Source organism: Ranitomeya imitator, chromosome 3 (assembly GCF_032444005.1).
Source record: "Ranitomeya imitator isolate aRanImi1 chromosome 3, aRanImi1.pri, whole genome shotgun sequence".
NCBI classification, from domain to species: Eukaryota; Metazoa; Chordata; class Amphibia; order Anura; family Dendrobatidae; genus Ranitomeya; species Ranitomeya imitator.
The window spans coordinates 265,714,155-265,738,521 of NC_091284.1; positions in this window are offsets into that span (position 1 = coordinate 265,714,155).

A 24,367-nucleotide genomic window follows, 5' to 3' on the forward strand; every position below is an offset into this window, starting at 1 on the left:
ATTCTTCAGGTCTATACAATTTCAGTGATACCCAACTGTGGTAATGCGGCTCACTCGGTTCGACACAGAGGTATAACTGGAACACTGTCTATTTAAGAAAAGGCTTGGTTTATTGTAGCAGCATAAACCAAGCTGAAAAGTAAACACAGCCCTCCAGGCAAAACAAAGAAGCAAAAAGAAACAGTCCTTTTCTTAGGGGGATCAGCCCACTCACAGACAACAATGTCCACGGTTCAAATTAGCACACACTTTTTTGGAGTCCCATGTCTCCAGGAACCACTGAACACTGGAAGCTCTGCCAGTCAGCCATTTAAGCCCAGACCTTGTGACTTCTCCATCATGTGACTAGTCACATGATTATGACATCACACAAGTCCTGGCAGCTCTGCAGGTGGAGATACGTGGACATTCTCCCTTCCGCTCTATGAATGTCCACTAAAACCAGCCCATTTTATAATTTTATATAAAATGTCCCAACACGCAGTGTGCTGGAGAAAAATATTCTGGTTTTACATCACTGACATGATCATGCGCAGTGACACGTATCTCCCCTCCATCTGTTCTCAAGTGACTCCGTCACATATTTTCCCCCTCTGCCAAAGCCGGGGGTTTTTGCACCTTCCCTCACTAAACAGGGGACTTTGGACAGGGCATCTACATTCCCATGCAACCTCCCTGGCCTGTGCTCCACATGGAAAGTGAAGTCCTTGAGTGCCAGAAACCACCTAATTACACAGGCATTCTTCCCCATCTTTTCCCTTATCCAACTCAGGGGCGCATGATCAGATATTAGCCTGAACCTTCTGCCTAACAGGTAATATCTCAGGGTGTCAATTTCCCACTTGAAGGCCAAGCACTCTTTCTCCACAATGGCATAGTTCTTCTCACAGGTGGAGAGTTTCCTACTCAGGTATAGGACTGGGTGTTCATCACCATCTATTACCTGGGATAGTACAGCTCCTAAACTGACTTCGCAGGCCATCTATAGTACAAACTCCTTTGGGAAGTCTGATGCGACCAAGACTGGCTGTCGACACAGGACAAGCTTCAACTCCTGGAATGCCATCCCGCTTTAGTGGACCATTTGATCATCATCAACTTTGTGCCCTTGAGAAAATCAGTCAGGGGGGCAGCTATCATGGCAAAGTTTGGGATAAATCATTGATAGCATCCCACAATCCCGAGGAACTCCCTGACCTGCTTTTTGGAGACAGGCTGTGGCCACTTCTGGATTCCCTCCACTTTGTCTACTTGCTGATTTATCTTGCCTCTTCCAACGATATAGCCCAAGTATTTTGCCTCATTCCCGAGGGCGCACTTCTTTGGGTTTATGGTAAACCCTGCTTTCCTTAGGGCATCGAGTACCACATGGACCTTCAGCATGTGACTTCCCCAATTCAGGATGAAAGTCACAAATGTTGTCTAAATAAGTTGCGGCATATTTCTTGTAAGGGCCTAGAATCCGGTCCATAGCCCTCTGGAAGGTGGCTGGGGCTCCTTGTAGTATGAACGGCATCCGGGTATATTGAAAGCACCCATCAGGTGTAGAGAAGGCTGTCTTCTCCTTAGCACTTGGGGACAGGATAATTTAACAGTTTCCCTTTGTTAGGTCCATGGTGGTAATGTACCTGGCTGATTCTAGACTCTCAATAAGCTCATCGACCCGGGGCATCGGATACACGTCGAACTTGATCACCTCATTGAGCTTCCTGTAATCGTTACAGAAGTGCCACTCATTACTTGACTTCGGCACCAGGACAATATGGCTGGACGAGCCGCTCATTGACTCGTCGATGACACCCAGGCTCATCATTTTCTTCACCTCCTGGGAGATCACCTCATGGCAAGCTTCAGGAATCCGATACGACCTTTGGTTCACACTCACATGTGGTTCAGTCAGGATCTCATGCTCCACCACCTGTGTAATGCCAAGGAATTCCAAAAACAGGTCTCTGTTCCGCTGAGGCAGATCACGGCACTGTTGTTTCGGGGCCAGTGACAGTGTCTCTGCCACTGTGAAATCCTCGACCTTGGCTTCAGGATTTGCCCATAGACATGGTGCTTCTTCCGGATCCTTGTCTTGCCACAGCTCAGTAGGTTACACTTGGAACGGCTTCCTGCTCTCTGGTTGGTGGACCTTATAGTTGATATCACTCAACTTCTCGCCCACCTTGTATGGCCCTTGCCACTTGGCCAGGAATTTGCTTTCCATGGTGGGGATCAACACAAGCACCCGGTCTCCTGGACTAAACTGTCTCAGCCTTGCGGCCCAGCTGTAGACCCTCGCCTGGGCTTCTTGTGCTTGAAGGAGACTCTCCTTCACAATCAATGTCACCCTTGAAATTCGGTCCTGCATTTGGACCATGGTGGGGTGTAACTTCTACTTCCCATGTCTCCTTTGCAACATCTAGAAGTCCCCGGGGGTGCTGTCCGTATAACAGCTTGAATGGTGAGAACCCTGTAGAGGCCTGGGGAACTTCACTGATGGAGAACAGTAGGTATAGCAGGAGGCAATCCCAATCTCGTCCATCCTTCTCCACAATCTTCAACATGGACTTCAGGGTCTTATTGAACCTCTCCACCAGGTCGTCTGTCTGTGGATGGTACACCGACATCCTAAGTTGGGTAATCTGGAGGGCCTTGCACAACTCTCTTACCTTGTACATAAACGGTGTCCTCTGGCCCATCAGGTTCTCTTTCGGCAGGCCCGTCCAGGAAAAAACATGAACTAGCTCTCGTGCTATACTTCGGGCAGAGGAGTTTCTCAGGGGTACTGCTTCTGGGTGCCACATAGCATAGTCCATTACCACGATGATGAATTGATGATTCCTGGTGGAATTAACTAATGGGCCGACCAGGTCCATCACAATTCGGTCGAACGGGACTTCGATTATATGGGTTATAGAACTGGGGGACTGCGGAAGCGTGATACAGGGGCAGTTAGCTGACAGATAGGGAAGTGGCAGAAATTAACAATGTCCGTATGACACCCAGTCAGCAACCATACTGCTCAGGAACCAATACCAGGCTCTCACACAGGAGAATGACGGAGAAATACATCAAGATAAGACTTTGCCCACAAAGAACAACCTTGGACGCCCTCAGAGTCCTCCTGAATGAAGAAAGAAACATTTTGCAAAGAAGAAACGAAGAGTTGTGGTCATGGGGGATTCCCTGTTGAGAGGAACAGAAGCCGCAATCTGCAGACCGGATATAACCTCAAGAGAAATGTGCTGTCTTCCAGGTGCAATTAAAGATGTGTCTGACAGGATATCAGGGCTCTTCAGACCTACAGTTGACCACCCATTCCCGCTAATACTTATGGGGACAATTGACACAGCAAGAAATGACCTGGAAACCATCTGCAGAGACTTTGAAAACTCAGGTAAGAAAGTGAAAGAACTGGGAGCGCAGGTGGTCTTCTCTTCCATCCTCCCAGTGGATGGCCATGGAACAAGGAGGTGGAATAAGATTCTGCAGGTGAACAACTGGCTACGCCGATGGTGCCATCAGCAAGGATTTGGATTTCTGGATCACAGAGTGAATTACCTACATGATGGACTACTTGCTAGAGAGATGGGGTTCACCTTACGAAGACTGGAAAACATGTATTTGGAAGTCGCCTTGCTACACTCATCAGGAGAGCTTTAAACTAAAACAATATGGAAAGGGAGGCAAAAGGCCAGAAAAAGCAATACACCTGACAAATACTATTGAGAATTCGGCTATTAGAAGTGGAAGGGAAGAACAAAAACAAAAAAATCTAAATAATAAAAATATTTGAGAAAGAGAAACCAATCACAAACTATAATGTTTCTATATGAATGCACAAAGCATGGGCAACAAACAAGGAAAATTGGAACTACTAACGCAGGAAAAGAAATATGATGTCATTGGAATCACTGAAACTTGGTGGGATGATACATGATTGGAATACAAGGCTAGAAGGATACAACTTATTTGCAAGAAACAGACTTGATAAACGAGGAGGAGGTGTTGCATTGTATGTTAGAAAAGCGAATATCTGCACAGAGATTGAAGCTTTAGAGACTGGGAGTTCTGTGGAAACTGTTTGGGTAAGAATACAAGCACAGAACAATGGAAGGGACAGGATTGTAGGCATTTACCTCAGGCCGCCTGTGCAAGCTGAGGATATGGATGAACTCTTTATTCATCAAATGGCCAAGTTCTCCAAAAAATATATGACATAATTGTCATGGGAGATTTCAACTATCCAGACATTTGTTGGGAATCTCTCTCAAGCAAACTAACAGGTCAAGCAAATTCTTATCCTCTCTTGCTGACAATTTTATCTTCCAAAAGGTAGGGGAGAAAACAAGGGGATCTGCTACCTTGGATCTAATCCTTATAAACAGGGAGGAAATGGTTGAGGAGGAAAGAGTGGCTGGACCCTAGGAGGTAGCGACCATGCTATTTTAGAATTTTGGATAACTAGAGTAGGAAGACCTGTGAAGGTCAAGGTTAGATTTCAGAAAGGCAGATTTTAAGGTACTCAGAAAGAGAATCGGAGGGATCCAATGGCTGGATATCCTTAAGGACGAAAATGTCCAGAAAAGATGGGAAATCTTGAAAAATTAGATTCTCAAAGCACAATCGTTAACAATTCCGAATAAAGGGAAGAATAGGAAGCATTTATGGGAACCAGGATGGATGAACACAAAACTTAAACACATGCTAGAAAGAAAGAAATGTTTATCAAATGGAAAGAGGGAGGCATATCTAAAGAAGAATATAATGCTGTCTGCAGAACCTGCAGGGCACAAATCAGATTATCTAAATCTGACAATGAATTAAGGCTTGCAAGAGATGTCAAAAGCAATAAAAAAGGATTTTGGTGATATGTCAAAAATAAAAGTCAAAGATGCTATAGGGTTTTTACAGGATTAAAATGATGAAATGGCAAGAAGGTTGAGAAGGCCAAACTTTTAAATTCCTATTTTGCATCTGTTTTCTCTCAGAAAGGAAATGTAACATCAACTGTTTTTCACTGTCCTATTAAGGGAATAGAAGAATCCAGGATATCTATAAACAGAATGATAGTGAGGAAGCACTTAGCTAACATAAATGAATTCAAGTCTCCAGGTCCAAATGACTTACACCCCAGAGTACTAAAGGAGATAGCAGAAGAAATTTTTGAACCACTCTCCTTAATCTTTGAAAATTCTTGGAGAACAGGAGAAGTCCCAGAAGACTGGAGAAGAGCAAATGTTGTTCCTATTTACAAAAAGGGGAAGAAGGTGGACCCAGGGGGCTATAGGCCGGTGAGTCTGATGTCTACACCAGGAAAGATCTTTGAACAAATTAGTAAACATGTTTGTAAGTACCTGGATAAGATTGAAGTGATTATATCTTGACTTCGGCAAAGCATTTGACAAAGTATCTCACACAATCCTTATTGAAAAAAATGACTAAGTATGGAATGGACATGGACAAGGCAACTGTTAGGTGGATTCATAACTAGCTTAGTGATCGGACCCAAAGAGTGGTCGTAAATGGCTGAACATCCAGTTGGAAGAATGTCTCAAGTGGGGTACCACAGGGCTCTGTCCTGGGCCCTGTTTTGTTCAACATCTTTATCAATGATTTAGATGAAGGAATTGAGGGTACACTGATTAAATCTGCTGATGACACAAAGCTAGGAGGGATAGCTAATACTAGAGAAGAGAGAGCGAAGAGTCAAAAAGATATAAATAAAATGGAGCAGTGGGCAGCAACTAACAGATTGTTTTCTAACAAGGAAAAATGCAAAGTACTACATCTGGGCAATAAAAATGAAAAAAGCATATACAGAATGGGAGGAATAGGGCTAAGCAACAGCACATGTGAAAATGTGAAAAAGACTTGGGTATACTAATAGATCACAAACTGAACATGAGTCAACAGTGTGATGCAGCAGCAAAAAAGGCAAATACAATTCTGCGATTTATTAACAGAAGCATACAGTCTAGATCACGTTAAGTCATTATTGCCCTCTACTCCTCTTTGGTCAAACCTCACCTGGAATACTGTGTCCAGTTTTGGGCACCACATTCAAAAAAAATATTTCAACAAACTGGAACAAGTTCAGAAACGAGCGACCAGAATGGTGACCGGTCTGCAAACCATGTCCTATGAGGAACGTTTACAGGATTTGGGAATGTTTAGCTTGCAAAAAAGAAGACTGAGAGGAGACTTAATAGCTGTCTATAAATATCTCAAGGGCTGTCACATTGTAGAAGGATCATCTTTATTCTCATTTGCACAATGAAAGACTAGAAGCAATGGGAGGAGACACAGATTAGATATTAGAAAAAACTTTTTGACAGTTAGGGTGATCAATGAGTGGAACAGGCTGCCACGAGAGGTGGTGAGTTCTCCTTCAATGGAAGTCTTCAAACAGACATCTGTCTGGGATGATTTAGTGAATCCTGCTTCGAGCAGGGGGTTGGACCAGATGACCCAGGAGGTCGCTTCCAAATCTGCCATTCTATGATTCTATGACCCAGGCCAGTAAAACCTCTGAAGGACTTGTTCTTTTGTCTTATCTATACCTAGGTGCCCCTCAAGGCATAAGAATGGGCCAGATCTAGCAGCCTACGTCTATAGGGTCCCGGGACTAGCAGCTGCTCTAATAATTCCTCTCTCTTTTTAGTAACCGGATATAGCAACTCCCCATTGACCACAAAGTATGGGAACTTGGTGTCGGCCCCCGGCTCTAGTGCAACCCCATTTATCAGTCATGTTTTCAAGTAAATTTTTCAAAGTCAAGTCCTGCATTTGGGCAGTCCCAAAATTCCCGCCAGAAACCTCCAGATCAGGAATTTCAGTCTCACTGGTAACCATCTTGTCCTCATTACCAGCCAGGACACACAAGGGGAACTTATCCATCTCTGACTTTGGTGGTGTTTTAACAGGGTTGAGCTGGCTCATGTCTGAGTCCTTTGATATCTCCGCCTTTCCCCACAAGTCCCAGAAAAGGCTGAAGTCCCTCCCAATTATCACGGGGTTCAGCAAACTTTTGACCACCCCGTCCTCATGTGACTCCATACCTTGTTTTAACCAACACTCTGGCAACAGGATAGTCCTTGACGTCCCCATGGATACAGCATACACCCATGTGTTTTCCTGGGATTAATTGATGGAATAGTGTGGCCCTTACCAGGGTCACCAAACTCCCTGAGTCTAATAGTCCTGTCACCAGCACCCCATTTATTGACACGGGACACCATGCTGATAGTCCACACTGCAGACAGGGTAGGCATAGTAGGAGCAGAGCCTCCCTAGGCTACAGTCCATCTCTTCAGAGGCCAAGGGGCAACGGGTGGCTATATGTTCAGAACATCAACAGCTCCAGCAAAGCAAGTCTTTACTCGTAGCCTTTGACAACCCCTCAGTGACACCTTGGGATCTAGGACTCCCCCCAGTGGTGGCTTTACTACCCCTCTTTTGGGGCTCAGGTTCTTGCTGGGTACCCCTGGAGCGCCGGCTAGGGCTGCGGGGTACTCAGTTCTTCGGGGGTTGTCATGACAGCAGTGACCCTGTCCATGGCCCTGGGCATCCAATGAAAATTGAAATGAAGGGGAATAAAGTTTATAGGGGATTAGTTTGTGATGCCACACATGGTGTTCGGCAATAAGAAAATGGCCGACGCTGCGATTCAGTTTCACTGGGGTGGTTGGTGACGCAGCTGAGATGTTACAGCTCTCCATGGGTAGAGCTAGGCCCCAGGGCAGTTAAAGTGTTAAAGTCAATAATGAACTAGTGTAGTGCAGGGCAGGTGACACAGCAATAATTCTGAGGACACAGCAGGGTGCAGTTTTCACACTTTACTCACAGTTTCTCAGGTGACAATCACCAGCCGAGTGCTGTGTCCTTCAGGTCTGTGGTCCAGCCAGCTCTCAGGTAATTTGGGTCCATTTTTCCAAGACTCCTTTTCTTGTGTACCTTCCCAGGCTATCTCTCTGCGTTGGCTTTACCCTCCTGCCCTGCGCCTCACACACAGTGTCCCAAGCCAGCAGCCTTAGGTCCTGTCGGGCGACCCTCTCCTGGTCCCCTTGATCCTATATGGCTGCCTTTTCAGCGAATATGTGTAGATTTGGCTGTGGCACATACAGATACAACAGCCTCTGGTTTGCTAGCTGAGACTTGCAGTTCCTCCACTAGTCTGGTGCCGGTCCCAACTGTGACCTGGTCCTTCCACCTGACTACGGTCGGCATGGATTCAGGCGCCATGGATGGATTCTTCACTTGCCTGGCCCCTAGGACCTCTTCTCTCACTGGAGCTCCTTTCTTCACATCAGCTCCGATCAACTCCTCCCCACCAACTCACAGCTTTTCCCTCCAACTGTCACACTCGCCACCCACACCCTCTACTTAATCCCCTCTCCAGCCTGAGATGGGGCCCTCACTCAATAGGGTCTGCCCAGATCCCCTGGCCTGGAGTGGTGTGGTGTTGGATGCGTAGTGTGTGGGTCCCGGGTAGTGCCCCCTCCTTAGACGAGAGCGGAGTACCACACCTCTGGCTGAGGTGCAGTACCTCTGTGGCGACTGGACTCTCTGGGGCGCCACATACCCCCCATTGAACACAGCACGTCCGCGGGCTGGAACAAGAGTATACAGATGTTAAAACATTTATACATATTAGTCCAAAGAGAGAGGGTTGAGAACACATTCACTATACAGGTACACTAACAGCCCAACAGGTATATAAACTAGGCCATAGAATGTTTACGTTCAAAAATTCAAAATTTATTAACAATAAATAGCATAAAACTGTATTTTTTACATAATAATACAACAAGAATGCCTCCAATCCAATGAACCGGTACTAGATGCATTGCAGGTATTTAGCCAGTGATAATACTAAGGATATATACCGAAAACATTTCCATTTGTCATATGACTTATATCCTACAGCTAGAAATGTATATTTATGCTCAAATGGGCTGCTGAGAAAAATCCCCCACTGTGCTATAGTGCTAGTATGACTATACAACAAGGGCTATACCGTGGCCTATATCCTTTACCATAAAATAACCTCAATCTGAATTATGGCCTAAGCACCATTGAAAAGCACCTGGATAGTATACACTCTGTTAAATAAAATAGTAACACAGGGGATTCCCAGCAGTGACCTAATAAAGAGACATAATTACCTCTGCACATGCACACAGGACCGCTGCAGTACCCCTACGCGCGTTTCGATAAGATTCTTCTTCCGGGGGCGTGTGACACTAGCACTATAGCACAGTGGGGGATTTTTCTCAGCAGCCCATTTGAGCATAAATATACATTTCTAGCTGTAGGATATAAGTCATATGACAAATGGAAATGTTCTCGGTATATATCCTTAGTATTATCACTGGCTAAATACCTGCAATGCATCTAGTACCGGTTCATTGGATTGGAGGCATTTTTGTTGTATTATTATGTAAAAAATACAGTTTTATGCTATTTATTGTTAATAAATTTTGAATTTTTGAACGTAAACATTCTATGGCCTAGTTTATATACCTGTTGGGCTGTTAGTGTAGATGTTAAAACATGCAAATAATTTTTCTGAAATGCATTTCAACAGGTAAAATAGTCAAACATGTAACTCCTTCTTCCCTTTATGGCAGGTACTTTGCACTTGAACATTGCATATAAATAACAGAAACATAAAACAGAGCATTACTCTCAATAAAAACATTCTCAATTAAGTTCAGTAGATTCCAGTGAGATCCCGAACCAGGTGTCCTTCTCACTGTTCTCAGTCCAATATGGGGAACCCATCTCAAACACCCAACATAGGCACTGGGCTACAGGGCATAACTGGCCAACTCATTGGACCACTTTTCGGCCATGTCAGACAGTTTTTATTCTTTGGTCTGCTGTAAAATGTAGAGTGTCCCACTCACACTCTCAGGGTTTGCTGTAAAAACAAAAAGGAGCACATTAAGTGCTAACTATTTACAATAAGAGTTCTCGCCATTCACCGTCCATGACCACATTGTCTTTAAACTGCACAAACACTCAGTCTAACTTATCTTAGTAGTTACTTTCTACTTCCTTTTCCAAGGTAGTACTTGGTGCCTGCAACCTCCTGACCAGCAAAGTTCTTTGCCAGGCATCACGGCAGGTGACTCAAACTGGGCAAGTCCTGCAGCCGGGGTCTGAGTGGCCTGTGTCCTCACTGCCATATTTGCTGGAGCTGCAGGGACTGGTGCAGCATCCGGGATTGAAGCTTAATGTTGCCTTTTTGGCACTACACCTACTGGCATGGGAACAACACGTCCCACGTGCATTTCTTTACATTGAGGGCGTACCACCCCCTTTCGCCCACATGCCAGGTATAGGTCACTACAGGGCCGGCTCCCGGTTTTGGAGGGCCCCGGGAGAAAGAGTCTCAATGGGCCCCCCTTTAACACATACCAAGATTCGTGATGCACAGATACAGCAGAGAAATATAGGTATAGTACAATGCCAGATTTCTCTTCTTACATGAGTGATAGCTATTGTAAATTCTACAATACCATACAGCAGAGGGGCTTTATATAAACCATCCCCTTTTATGCCAATTTTTGTAACCTACTCCCTCTTCTTCAGTTACCAGTAGGCATTTTATTGTTAGCTGAACTTGCTCCAAAGAAAAAACTGGATACATTGAATATGACAATTTTTTAATGGAAAACTTTTAAAAAGCAACAATTAGAAAGTATTAACGTAAAACATTTGTAAAAGTACAAAGTGGGTAGCATATAGCACAGCCACATAGTATATAGCACAGCCACGTAGTATATAACACAGCCCATGTAGTATATAACACAGCCCACATAGTATATAACACAGCTATGTAGTATATAGCACAGCCACGTAGCATATAACACAGCCCATGTAGTATATAAGATGGGGCCCTCCCTCAATACGGTCCGCCCAGATCCCCTGGCCTGGAGTGGTGTGGTGTTGGATGCTAGTGTGTGGGTCCCGGGTAGTGCCCCCTCCTTACCCGAGAGCGGAGTACCACACCTCTGGCTGAGGGGCAGTACCTCTGTGGAGACTGGACCCTCAGGGGTGCCACACTTCAGTATGAGGATGCACCACCCCCTGGCTTACTTAGTGATCTCTCAACCAACTGGGACCGTTCTACTAGGCGCACCAGTTCATCTACATTTTGGGGATCTCCCTAGGCAACCCAGGTCTGCACCAGCCTAGGAAGGGAGTGCACAAACCAGTCCATGACAATGCACTCAACCATCTGGGCTGAGGTGGAGGATTCCATCTGCAGCCATTTTTGCACCCGATGTAGTAGGTCAAACATTTTGGATCAAGGCAGTTTGTCACCATTATACGCCCAGTGGTGAACACTTTGGGCTCTGACGGACATGGTCACTCCTGCACGGGCCAAAATGTCAGTCTTTAACTTGGCATACCCTGTGCATTATGTAATGCCAAATCATAATTTGCCTTCTAGGCCTCAGCAGTCAAATAGGGGGTCAGCACCTCTGCCCACTGCTCTGGCAATAGCTTATCATGCTCTGAGTGGCCCACATTTTCCAACACCTGTTGTACAGTGGCTCACTCGGCTGGACACAGTGATATAACCGGAACACTGACTCTTAAGAAAAGGCTTGGTTTATTGTAGCAGCATAAACCAAGCTGGGAAAGTAAACACAGCCCTCCGGGCAAAACAGCAGATCAAAGAAACAAAAAGAAACACAGTCCTTTTCCTAGTGGGATCAGCCCACTCACAGGCAGCAATGTCCACGGTTCAGATTAGCACACACTTTCTTGGAGTCCTATCTCACCAGGAACCACTGAACACTGGAAGCTCTGCCAGTCAGCCATTTAAGCCCAGACCTTGTGACTCCTCCATCATGTGACTGATCACATCATTATGACATCACACAGGTCCTGGCAGCTCTGCAGGTGGAAATACATGGAAATTCTCCCTTCCACTCTATGAATATCCACTAAAACCGGCCCATTCTAAAATTTTATATAAACCGTCCCAGCATGCAGTCTGCTGGAGGAAACTATTCTGGTTTTAAACCACTGACGTGATCATGGGCAGTGACACGTATCTCACCTCCATCATTCACCAGTGACTCTGTAACACCAACTTATATCTTTTTTTATGTTTTGGTGCTTTTACTCAATAAAAACTATTTTATAGAAAAAATAATTATTTTTGTATAGCTTTATTCTGAGAGCTATAACTTTTTTATTTTTCTGCTGATAGAGCTGTATGACGGCTTGTTTTTTTCGGGACAAGATTACATTTTCAGCTGTACCATTTTAGTTACATTTGTCTTTTTAACCATTGCATTGCTTTTTGCCTCGTCTTTTTTTTTTACAGTGTTTACTGAAGGGGTTAACTAGTGAGACAGTTTTATAAAGCGGATTGTTACGGACGTGGCGATACCAAATATATGTATTTATTGCTTGTTTTTTTATTTATGTAAATAAATGTATTTACTGGAAAAATATTTGTTTCCTTTTTTTTCTTTGGGGATTTAAAAAAAAATATATTTTTACACTTTTAATATTTTTTTTCTTTTTACTTTTTTTTACATTGTCCCAGGATGGTCCGGACATTACTGTATAACATCAGATCGCTCATCTGATTTTCTGCAATGCATCTGCACTGCAGGGTATTAGACCAGGATCTGACAGGCAGGTAGTAGGCGTCTCAGGTCCTGCTCTGAGCAGGCACTGACACGCCACCTTCCCTGAAGGACCCCACAGCCATCTTGCGGCATCGCATTGTCCTGATGGAAGCTCCTCACTACTGACAGCGGCATCAGAGGGGTTAAATGCCTGCAATTGGTGCTAGCACAGATCATGGGTGTTGCTGCGGGGTGTCAGCTGTCACCCGCACCCGATTTCCGCAGTGCTCAGCGTGAAGCCGCACAATCGCATGTTGGAAAGGGGTTAAAATTTAGAAGCAACAGAAGAGTTTTTCTAACGTGTTTTGAGTCAATCCACATCTCAATCATAGATATAAAAAACTGACAAATCTTTAAAAGACTTCACCAAAGTTATGAAATAAGTATCACCTGTGAATCTTTAACCTATTAAAGTATTGGGCAATTTAGGTAGTGTTTAAGTGGTTTGAGTACTTGTATGCAGCAATTCACATTATAATATGATTAATCACAAATAATTACAAAACAATTACATATTTTGAACTGTACAGTGGAACAAGAGAGAATAAATATAATATATTAAATATGTAGAGAATTTATATGGTCAATATCAAAATAAGACATGACTGAGTTTAACATTAAATTAAAGCCATGGAAAAAATGGAAATATTAGGTTTGCATAAATGAACTGCATCATGTGAACAGACACATAGCATGTTCAAAGCAATCTTTGTATGGAATTCATAAAATGTTCTATTCTGTGATCAAATAAGACAAAACTGAATAAGCTTGACAAAATTGAGGTACTGGATCTGCACAAATAAACTGCATCATGTAAATAGGTACATGCTCAATGCGATCCTTGTATGGGGTTTATGAAATACTAGATGGTGGCCCGATTCTAACGCATCGAGTATTCTAGAATATGCATGTCCACGTAGTATATTGCACAGCTCACGTAGTATATTGGCAAGCCATGTAGTATATTGCCCAACCACGTAGTATATTGCCCAGCTACGTAGTATATTGCCCATCTACGTAGCATATTGCCCAGCTACGTAGTATACTGCACAGTGACGTAGTATATTGCCCAGCCACGTAGTATATTGCCCAGCTACGTAGTATATTGCCCAGTTACGTAGTATATTGCCCAGCCACGTAGTATATTGCCCAGCCACGTAGTATATTGCCCAGCCACGTAGTATATTGCCCAGTCATGTAGTATATTGCCCAGTCACATAGTATATTGCCCAGTCACGTAGTATATTGCCCAGTCACGTAGTATATTGCTCAGCCACATAGTATATTGCACAGTTATGTGGTATACAGCACAGAGCCACATAGTATACAGCACAGACACGTAGTATACTGCCCAGTCACATAGTATATTGCCCAGCTACGTAGTATATTGCCCAGCCACGTATGTAACAGGTTAAAAAATAAAAAATAAAACATATACTCACCTTCCGAAGGCCCCTTGTAGTCCTGTCGCCTGTGTGCGGTGCACGCGGCAGCTTCCGGTCCCAGGGTTGGTATGAGCGCAGGACCTGTGATGACGTCACGGTCACATGACCGTGATGTCATGGCAGGTCCTTCTCGCATAGCATCCTTAGCACCGGAACCTGCCGCTTGCACTGCCAAGGACAGGACGTGACGTCGGAGAGTGAGAATAACGTTTTTTTTTTAAATTATTATTATTATTTGTAACATTAGATCTTTTAACTATTGATGCTGCATACGCAGCATCAATAGTAAAAAGTTGGTCACACAGGGTTAATAACCGGAGTGCGTTACACCGCGATCTGGTAACGCTGGCATTAACCCTGTGTGAGGGCTCACTGGATGACTGGAGGGGTGTATGGAGCGGGCACTGACTGCAGGGAGGAAATTGCGGCCATATTGCCGCCGGACTCTGGCCGTCGCTGATTGGTCGTGGCAATGGTTGTGGGCGTTTTGCCACGACCAATCAGCGACTTGGATTCCATGACAGACAGAGGCCGCGACCAATGAATATCCATGACAGACAGGCAGAAGGACAGACAGAAAGACGGAAGTGACCCTTAGACAATTATATAGTAGATTTCATTCAAAAGAAAGCACAAACATGTATAACATCAAATCGAACCACTATTCTCTTTTATTCTCCCTCTTGAATCCAGGCACATAGAAATACACTGCTGTGTACAATATATCAGTACAATCTCTGTGAAGTCAGAGCCCGCAATAAAGATCACTGGAGCTTGTTTTCTCAGTAGCTTTAGCTCCTGTGTGAAAAGAGGGGTTGTATGTATTGACTAAGTGCAATATCTATGCAACATTCTATTACATACACTGCTCTTGTTATCTAGCATTTAACGTCTGAATGTCTCAACTTCAAGGGCGCCACTCTCAGTATTAGGCCCATCCCCGTCATAGTCTCTATAAATCCCTCTGATCGTTACACTGGCCCTAGTGGTGGTCACCAGTATTTCCTGCTAGGCCGCAAGTCCTGGATATGCGAGCCACTAGGTATACAGTGTGGTCGTCGTACAAGCCGTGTCCGTTCCCTGAAGCACAGCCCCAGCACAAACCCTGTACTGGATGTCTGCACTGGAAGCAACGGCCTACAGGAACAGTCCTCTGCTACAGCCGGATCATCTCCTGAGCCCAGTTTGAAACTGGTCACGGTCTTCTGCTAGCGTTGCTTACGGTATTCTACTGTCATTTCCGGATCTTCTACTGGCGCTTCTTACGGTATTCTACTACCATTGCTTACGGATAGTTCTCTGGTGCTGCTTATGGATCTTCTACTGGCGTTGGTCACAGACTATTACTGGCTCTGGTCATGGACCTCTACTGACTCGCGGCATGGACTTTTACTGCTGCTGAACAAGGACTTTTACTGGTGCTGGTCACAGACTTCTACTGGCATGAATCTTCGTCACAGCTTAGGCCATCTCCAGCATCTGACTGCTCTTGGACCCTTCTGTGGCGATGGTGGCTATAAACCTACCTGACAGCCACTCGACCTATCCTGATACAGGTTCTGGTGCCAACTGTTTCTTCTTGGCCCAACCAGGCCTTTTATAATTAGTAACTGCGACACAGGTGTGACTTGGTGTCATCTTTAAACGCTTCTTCTCGGAAAATAGGTTCTCACTATTAAGTTCCTACTGTTTTACTTATTCCTTTACTTTCTATTTCGCTTGACCAGCAAATGGCAGTGTCTGCTTGTTGTTACTCAGCTAGCTTTTTTACATTCTTCTCTTCTTTAAACTGGCCAGTCCTCGGGCGAAAAGAGTATTTGTGCCCCTAAATGTTTTTCGGAGGCGGGCCAGATTTCCATAGTTCTTGTGCCCATTGCAAGATTTCCACAGTTCTTGCGTCTCTTGCACTATGCATTGCCAGAGAAAATCATCCTGTGCTCATCTCGTAGGCAGGACGCCAGCTTGAAAATGCTGAGTTCTTCAAGGCCCCTATTAGCGCTGTCGTGCCCTTGGCTGTCTTGCCAGGAGTACTCAAAACTTCATGTACCTCATGCGGAATTTCAACCTCTGACTCTTCTCCATGGCACGAAGTGACCTTCTCGATCCGGCCACCTGATCACACGTCACCATCAGTCAGTGGCCTTGGGTCTTTCCAGCCCCACAGCAATTCAGAACATGGGGTGACATCCTCATACATGGTACTTCCTTCAGATGTGTCAGCGTCCCCTTTCCAACACGTAACTGTGCATTAATTGTAAGATCTACCTCCACTTCTTCTCTGGGATTGTCATCATCTTGAACTTCCATAGGGCATAACGGCTCGACCCGGGTCACTTTCAGATACCAGCATAATGGACACATCTTCCTGCAGGCAAATGACACTGTCTCCATCACAGTTACATAGTTACATAGTTATTAAGGTTGAAGGAAGACTATATGTCCATCTAGTTCAACCCATAGCCTAACCTAACATGCCCTAACATGTTGATCCAGAGGAAGGCAAAAAAAACCCATGTGGCAAAGAGTAAGCTCAACATTGGGGAAAAAAATTCCTTCCCGACTCCACATACGGCAATCAGACTAGTTCCCTGGATCAACGCCCTATCAAGGAATCTAGTGTATATACCCTGTAACATTATACTTTTCCAGAAAGGTATCCAGTCCCCTCTTAAATTTAAGTAATGAATCACTCATTACAACATCATACGGCAGAGAGTTCCATAGTCTCACTGCTCTTACAGTAAAGAATCTGCGTCTGTTATTATGCTTAAACCTTTTTTCCTCCAACCGCAGAGGATGCCCCCTTGTCCCTGTTTCAGGTCTATGATTAAAAAGATCATCAGAAAGGTCTTTGTACTGTCCCCTCATATATTTATACATTAAAATAAGATCACCCCTTAGTCTTCGTTTTTCCAAACTAAATAGCCCCAAGTGTAATAACCTATCTTGGTATTGCAGACCCCCCAGTCCTCTAATAACCTTGGTCGCTCTTCTCTGCACCCGCTCTAGTTCAGCTATGTCTTTCTTAAACACCGGAGACCAGAACTGTGCACAGTATTCTAAATGTGGTCGAACTAGTGACTTGTATAGAGGTAAAATTATATTCTCCTCATGAGCATCTATGCCTCTTTTAATGCATCCCATTATTTTATTTGCCTTTGTAGCCGCTGCCTGACACTGGCCACTGAATTTAAGTTTGTCATCCACCCATACACCCAGATCTTTTTCATTGACGGTTTTGCACAGAGTTTTAGAATTAAGCACATAATTATACATCTTATTACTTCTACCCAAGTGCATGACCTTACATTTATCCCCATTAAAGCTCATTTGCCATTTATCAGCCCAAGCTTCTAGTTTACATAAATCATCCTGTAATATAAAATTGTCCTCCTCTGTATTGATTACCCTGCAGAGTTTAGTGTCATCTGCAAATATTGAAATTCTACTCTGAATGCCCCCTACAAGGTCATTAATAAATATGTTAAAAAGAAGAGGGCCCAATACTGACCCCTGTGGTACCCCACTGCTAACCGCTACCCAGTCCGAGTGTGCTCCATTAATAACCACCCTTTGTTTCCTATCCCTGAGCCAGCTCTCAACCCACTTGCACATATTTTCCCCTATCCCCATTATTCTCATTTTATGTATCAACCTTTTGTGTGGCACCGTATCAAAAGCTTTTGAAAAGTCCATATACACTACATCCACTGGTTTCCCTTGGTCCAATCCGGAACTTACCTCTTCATAGAAACTGATCAAATTAGTCTGACATGAACGGTCCCTAGTAAACCCGTGCTGATACTGGGTCATGAGGTTATTCCTCTTCAGATACTCCAGTATAGCGTCCCTTAGAATGCCCTCCAGGATTTTACCCACAGTAGAGGTTAAGCTTACTGGCCTATAATTTCCGAGTTCAGTTTTTGTTCCCTTTTTGAATATTGGCACCACATTTGCTATACGCCAGTCCTGTGGCACAGACCCTGTTATTATGGAGTCTTTAAAGATTAAAAATAATGGTCTATCACATCAGTGTTCTGCATCAAGGCTTCTTCTTGTATTGGGTGAGGTTCTTCTCATCTCACCATCCTGTTTCCTTCAGATCTCTACCCATCCTCTGCGGTCACTCTGTGAAGTGCGGCTCTTCTCTCCACTTTCACATTACAGGGCAGGCAATCCTCACCACTGACTGACTCTTCCAGGTGTAGCACTCCCTCCAGTAGGCATAACCTTCGAACTGAGTGAATCACTGGACACTTTGCCCAGGCACGTAGTATATTACCCAGTTACATAGTATATTGCCCAGTCATGTAGTATATTGCCCAGCCACATAGTATATTGCCCAGCCACGTAGTAGTATATTGCACAGCCCACGTAGTATATTGCCCAGCCACGTAGTATATTGCCCAGTGACGTAGTATATTGCCCAGGCATGTAGTATATTGCCCAGTTACGTAGTATATTGCCCAGTGACGTAGTATATTGCCCAGTCACGTAGTATATTGCTCAGCCACGTAGTATATTGCACAGTTATGTGGTATACAGCACAGAGCCACATAGTATACAGCACAGACACGTAGTATACTGCCCAGTCACATAGTATATTGCCCAGCTACGTAGTATATTGCCCAGCCACGTATGTAACAGGTTAAAAAATAAAAAATAAAACATATACTCACCTTCCGAAGGCCCCTTGTAGTCCTGTCGCCTGTGTGCGGTGCACGCGGCAGCTTCCGGTCCCAGGGTTGGTATGAGCGCAGGACCTGTGATGACGTCACGGTCACATGACCGTGATGTCATGGCAGGTCATTCTCGCATAGCATCCTTAGCACCGGAACCTGCCGCTTGCACTGCCAAGGACAGGACGTGACGTCGGAGAGTGAGAATAACGTTTTTTTTTTAAATTATTATTATTATTTGTAACATTAGATCTTTTAACTATTGATGCTGCATACGCAGCATCAATAGTAAAAAGTTGGTCACACAGGGTTAATAACCGGAGTGCGTTACACCGCGATCTGGTAACGCTGGCATTAACCCTGTGTGAGGGCTCACTGGATGACTGGAGGGGTGTATGGAGCGGGCACTGACTGCAGGGAGGAAATTGCGGCCATATTGCCGCCGGACTCTGGCCGTCGCTGATTGGTCGTGGCAATGGTTGTGGGCGTTTTGCCACGACCAATCAGCGACTTGGATTCCATGACAGACAGAGGCCGCGACCAATGAATATCCATGACAGACAGGCAGAAGGACAGACAGAAAGACGGAAGTGACCCTTAGACAATTATATAGTAGATTTCATTCAAAAGAAAGCACAAACATGTATAACATCAAATCGAACCACTATTCTCTTTTATTCTCCCTCTTGAATCCAGGCACATAGAAATACACTGCTGTGTACAATATATCAGTACAATCTCTGTGAAGTCAGAGCCCGCAATAAAGATCACTGGAGCTTGTTTTCTCAGTAGCTTTAGCTCCTGTGTGAAAAGAGGGGTTGTATGTATTGACTAAGTGCAATATCTATGCAACATTCTATTACATACACTGCTCTTGTTATCTAGCATTTAACGTCTGAATGTCTCAACTTCAAGGGCGCCACTCTCAGTATTAGGCCCATCCCCGTCATAGTCTCTATAAATCCCTCTGATCGTTACACTGGCCCTAGTGGTGGTCACCAGTATTTCCTGCTAGGCCGCAAGTCCTGGATATGCGAGCCACTAGGTATACAGTGTGGTCGTCGTACAAGCCGTGTCCGTTCCCTGAAGCACAGCCCCAGCACAAACCCTGTACTGGATGTCTGCACTGGAAGCAACGGCCTACAGGAACAGTCCTCTGCTACAGCCGGATCATCTCCTGAGCCCAGTTTGAAACTGGTCACGGTCTTCTGCTAGCGTTGCTTACGGTATTCTACTGTCATTTCCGGATCTTCTACTGGCGCTTCTTACGGTATTCTACTACCATTGCTTACGGATAGTTCTCTGGTGCTGCTTATGGATCTTCTACTGGCGTTGGTCACAGACTATTACTGGCTCTGGTCATGGACCTCTACTGACTCGCGGCATGGACTTTTACTGCTGCTGAACAAGGACTTTTACTGGTGCTGGTCACAGACTTCTACTGGCATGAATCTTCGTCACAGCTTAGGCCATCTCCAGCATCTGACTGCTCTTGGACCCTTCTGTGGCGATGGTGGCTATAAACCTACCTGACAGCCACTCGACCTATCCTGATACAGGTTCTGGTGCCAACTGTTTCTTCTTGGCCCAACCAGGCCTTTTATAATTAGTAACTGCGACACAGGTGTGACTTGGTGTCATCTTTAAACGCTTCTTCTCGGAAAATAGGTTCTCACTATTAAGTTCCTACTGTTTTACTTATTCCTTTACTTTCTATTTCGCTTGACCAGCAAATGGCAGTGTCTGCTTGTTGTTACTCAGCTAGCTTTTTTACATTCTTCTCTTCTTTAAACTGGCCAGTCCTCGGGCGAAAAGAGTATTTGTGCCCCTAAATGTTTTTCGGAGGCGGGCCAGATTTCCATAGTTCTTGTGCCCATTGCAAGATTTCCACAGTTCTTGCGTCTCTTGCACTATGCATTGCCAGAGAAAATCATCCTGTGCTCATCTCGTAGGCAGGACGCCAGCTTGAAAATGCTGAGTTCTTCAAGGCCCCTATTAGCGCTGTCGTGCCCTTGGCTGTCTTGCCAGGAGTACTCAAAACTTCATGTACCTCATGCGGAATTTCAACCTCTGACTCTTCTCCATGGCACGAAGTGACCTTCTCGATCCGGCCACCTGATCACACGTCACCATCAGTCAGTGGCCTTGGGTCTTTCCAGCCCCACAGCAATTCAGAACATGGGGTGACATCCTCATACATGGTACTTCCTTCAGATGTGTCAGCGTCCCCTTTCCAACACGTAACTGTGCATTAATTGTAAGATCTACCTCCACTTCTTCTCTGGGATTGTCATCATCTTGAACTTCCATAGGGCATAACGGCTCGACCCGGGTCACTTTCAGATACCAGCATAATGGACACATCTTCCTGCAGGCAAATGACACTGTCTCCATCACAGTTACATAGTTACATAGTTATTAAGGTTGAAGGAAGACTATATGTCCATCTAGTTCAACCCATAGCCTAACCTAACATGCCCTAACATGTTGATCCAGAGGAAGGCAAAAAAAACCCATGTGGCAAAGAGTAAGCTCAACATTGGGGAAAAAAATTCCTTCCCGACTCCACATACGGCAATCAGACTAGTTCCCTGGATCAACGCCCTATCAAGGAATCTAGTGTATATACCCTGTAACATTATACTTTTCCAGAAAGGTATCCAGTCCCCTCTTAAATTTAAGTAATGAATCACTCATTACAACATCATACGGCAGAGAGTTCCATAGTCTCACTGCTCTTACAGTAAAGAATCTGCGTCTGTTATTATGCTTAAACCTTTTTTCCTCCAACCGCAGAGGATGCCCCCTTGTCCCTGTTTCAGGTCTATGATTAAAAAGATCATCAGAAAGGTCTTTGTACTGTCCCCTCATATATTTATACATTAAAATAAGATCACCCCTTAGTCTTCGTTTTTCCAAACTAAATAGCCCCAAGTGTAATAACCTATCTTGGTATTGCAGACCCCCCAGTCCTCTAATAACCTTGGTCGCTCTTCTCTGCACCCGCTCTAGTTCAGCTATGTCTTTCTTAAACACCGGAGACCAGAACTGTGCACAGTATTCTAAATGTGGTCGAACTAGTGACTTGTATAGAGGTAAAATTATATTCTCCTCATGAGCATCTATGCCTCTTTTAATGCATCCCATTATTTTATTTGCCTTTGTAGCCGCTGCCTGACACTGGCCACTGAATTTAAGTTTGTCATCCACCCATACACCCAGATCTTTTTCATTGACGGTTTTGCACAGAGTTTTAGAATTAAGCACATAATTATACATCTTATTACTTCTACCCAAGTGCATGACCTTACATTTATCCCCATTAAAGCTCATTTGCCATTTATCAGCCCAAGCTTCTAGTTTACATAAATCATCCTGTAATATAAAATTGTCCTCCTCTGTATTGATTACCCTGCAGAGTTTAGTGTCATCTGCAAATATTGAAATTCTACTCTGAATGCCCCCTACAAGGTCATTAATAAATATGTTAAAAAGAAGAGGGCCCAATACTGACCCCTGTGGTACCCCACTGCTAACCGCTACCCAGTCCGAGTGTGCTCCATTAATAACCACCCTTTGTTTCCTATCCCTGAGCCAGCTCTCAACCCACTTGCACATATTTTCCCCTATCCCCATTATTCTCATTTTATGTATCAACCTTTTGTGTGGCACCGTATCAAAAGCTTTTGAAAAGTCCATATACACTACATCCACTGGTTTCCCTTGGTCCAATCCGGAACTTACCTCTTCATAGAAACTGATCAAATTAGTCTGACATGAACGGTCCCTAGTAAACCCGTGCTGATACTGGGTCATGAGGTTATTCCTCTTCAGATACTCCAGTATAGCGTCCCTTAGAATGCCCTCCAGGATTTTACCCACAGTAGAGGTTAAGCTTACTGGCCTATAATTTCCGAGTTCAGTTTTTGTTCCCTTTTTGAATATTGGCACCACATTTGCTATACGCCAGTCCTGTGGCACAGACCCTGTTATTATGGAGTCTTTAAAGATTAAAAATAATGGTCTATCACATCAGTGTTCTGCATCAAGGCTTCTTCTTGTATTGGGTGAGGTTCTTCTCATCTCACCATCCTGTTTCCTTCAGATCTCTACCCATCCTCTGCGGTCACTCTGTGAAGTGCGGCTCTTCTCTCCACTTTCACATTACAGGGCAGGCAATCCTCACCACTGACTGACTCTTCCAGGTGTAGCACTCCCTCCAGTAGGCATAACCTTCGAACTGAGTGAATCACTGGACACTTTCTCTTTTCCGATGCCCATGTTGAGCAGGGCTTTCCCTTCATGCTGCACCACTGTTCGCCAATAACGGTCCTACTTTCTTCAGTATATTTTTTCCCAATGTCACAATGGATCCACTTCTGAAGGAGCCTTTCACCAATATGTTTCCCCTTCTTTCCTAAATTCTTCCCACAGACACTCATCTCCATCCTTACTACCCCCGCCATGGAGATGGATAACTGATAGAAAGCCATCAGTCGGATAATTTGGCCCCCTCTGGATTGGCGATGTTGGGAAAGTGTTGACAAAAATATGCTTCTCGCACTGTCATCAGTTGGGACCTGTTGTCCATTAAGTAGCAAATCCTCTGTCCATTTAACTCAGCCCACGTAGTGGGACTCTCAGAAACAATGTTGTTGGAGCCTTCAGTCTTCTGTCTGGTTGGACCTAGCCCTGTGGTGTGCTCCCTGACCTCAGGCCACCACTGACCGCAGGGCACATTAGTTTAACAGACTCCTCAACTGCTGGCTGCCTCAAGTGGGGCAGTCCCTCTACATATGTCCCATACCTCCACAGGTCCCACATTCATCTCTGCGCAATATGGTGGGTTACAGTAACAGGGTCAACACAGTATATTATGACTAGTGATGAGCGAGCATGCTCACCACTATTTGGTACTTGCCCGAGCATCTCACTACTCGAGATGCTTGGAGCTTACCGAGCATTTCCGGGGTTGCTCTGCGGTAGCTCTGGTCCCCGCCTTGCATGTTTGGTGCTCTTTAGAGAGCCAATGAACATGCAGGGATTGTCTGCCACACACTGTTATGCCGCAGCCATTTTGGTTGTGGCATTACAGTGATTGGCTGGCTGCACAGCGTCATCAGGTCTATATCATAACTGGTGCCGCCATGCTCGTCACAGTCTGCTCCGGAATCAGGCAGAACACGGGAGAGTTGCTGCTGAGCTAGGGGGAGATTTGCTTGCTTCTTACTTAGTGTGGATTTACCATATATAATACACATATCCATCTAAACTAACAGTCCTTTTGAGGACTAATGAAGGTGCATAGATATCAGTGCTAGGCAGGCAGGCAGTGTATGTGGCAGACTGCTGTGCATTTAGCAAGAGGGTCCATTCTAGTTCTGTCTGCTGCTGCTATTAAAGATATTTCTAGACATAGCCCCTGGTATCAGGGGCCAGGAATAATTTTTTTTACAGGCCAGCTATTTACAACAGTGGTTTGTCTGTCACATGGATCAGAGATAAAAATTGCGCTCAAAATTCTGCCATTTTTGGCCTCCCTTTAATTTTTGTTGCAGTGTGTTAGCAAAGTTCTTGACACCAGTTTGCTGGTAAC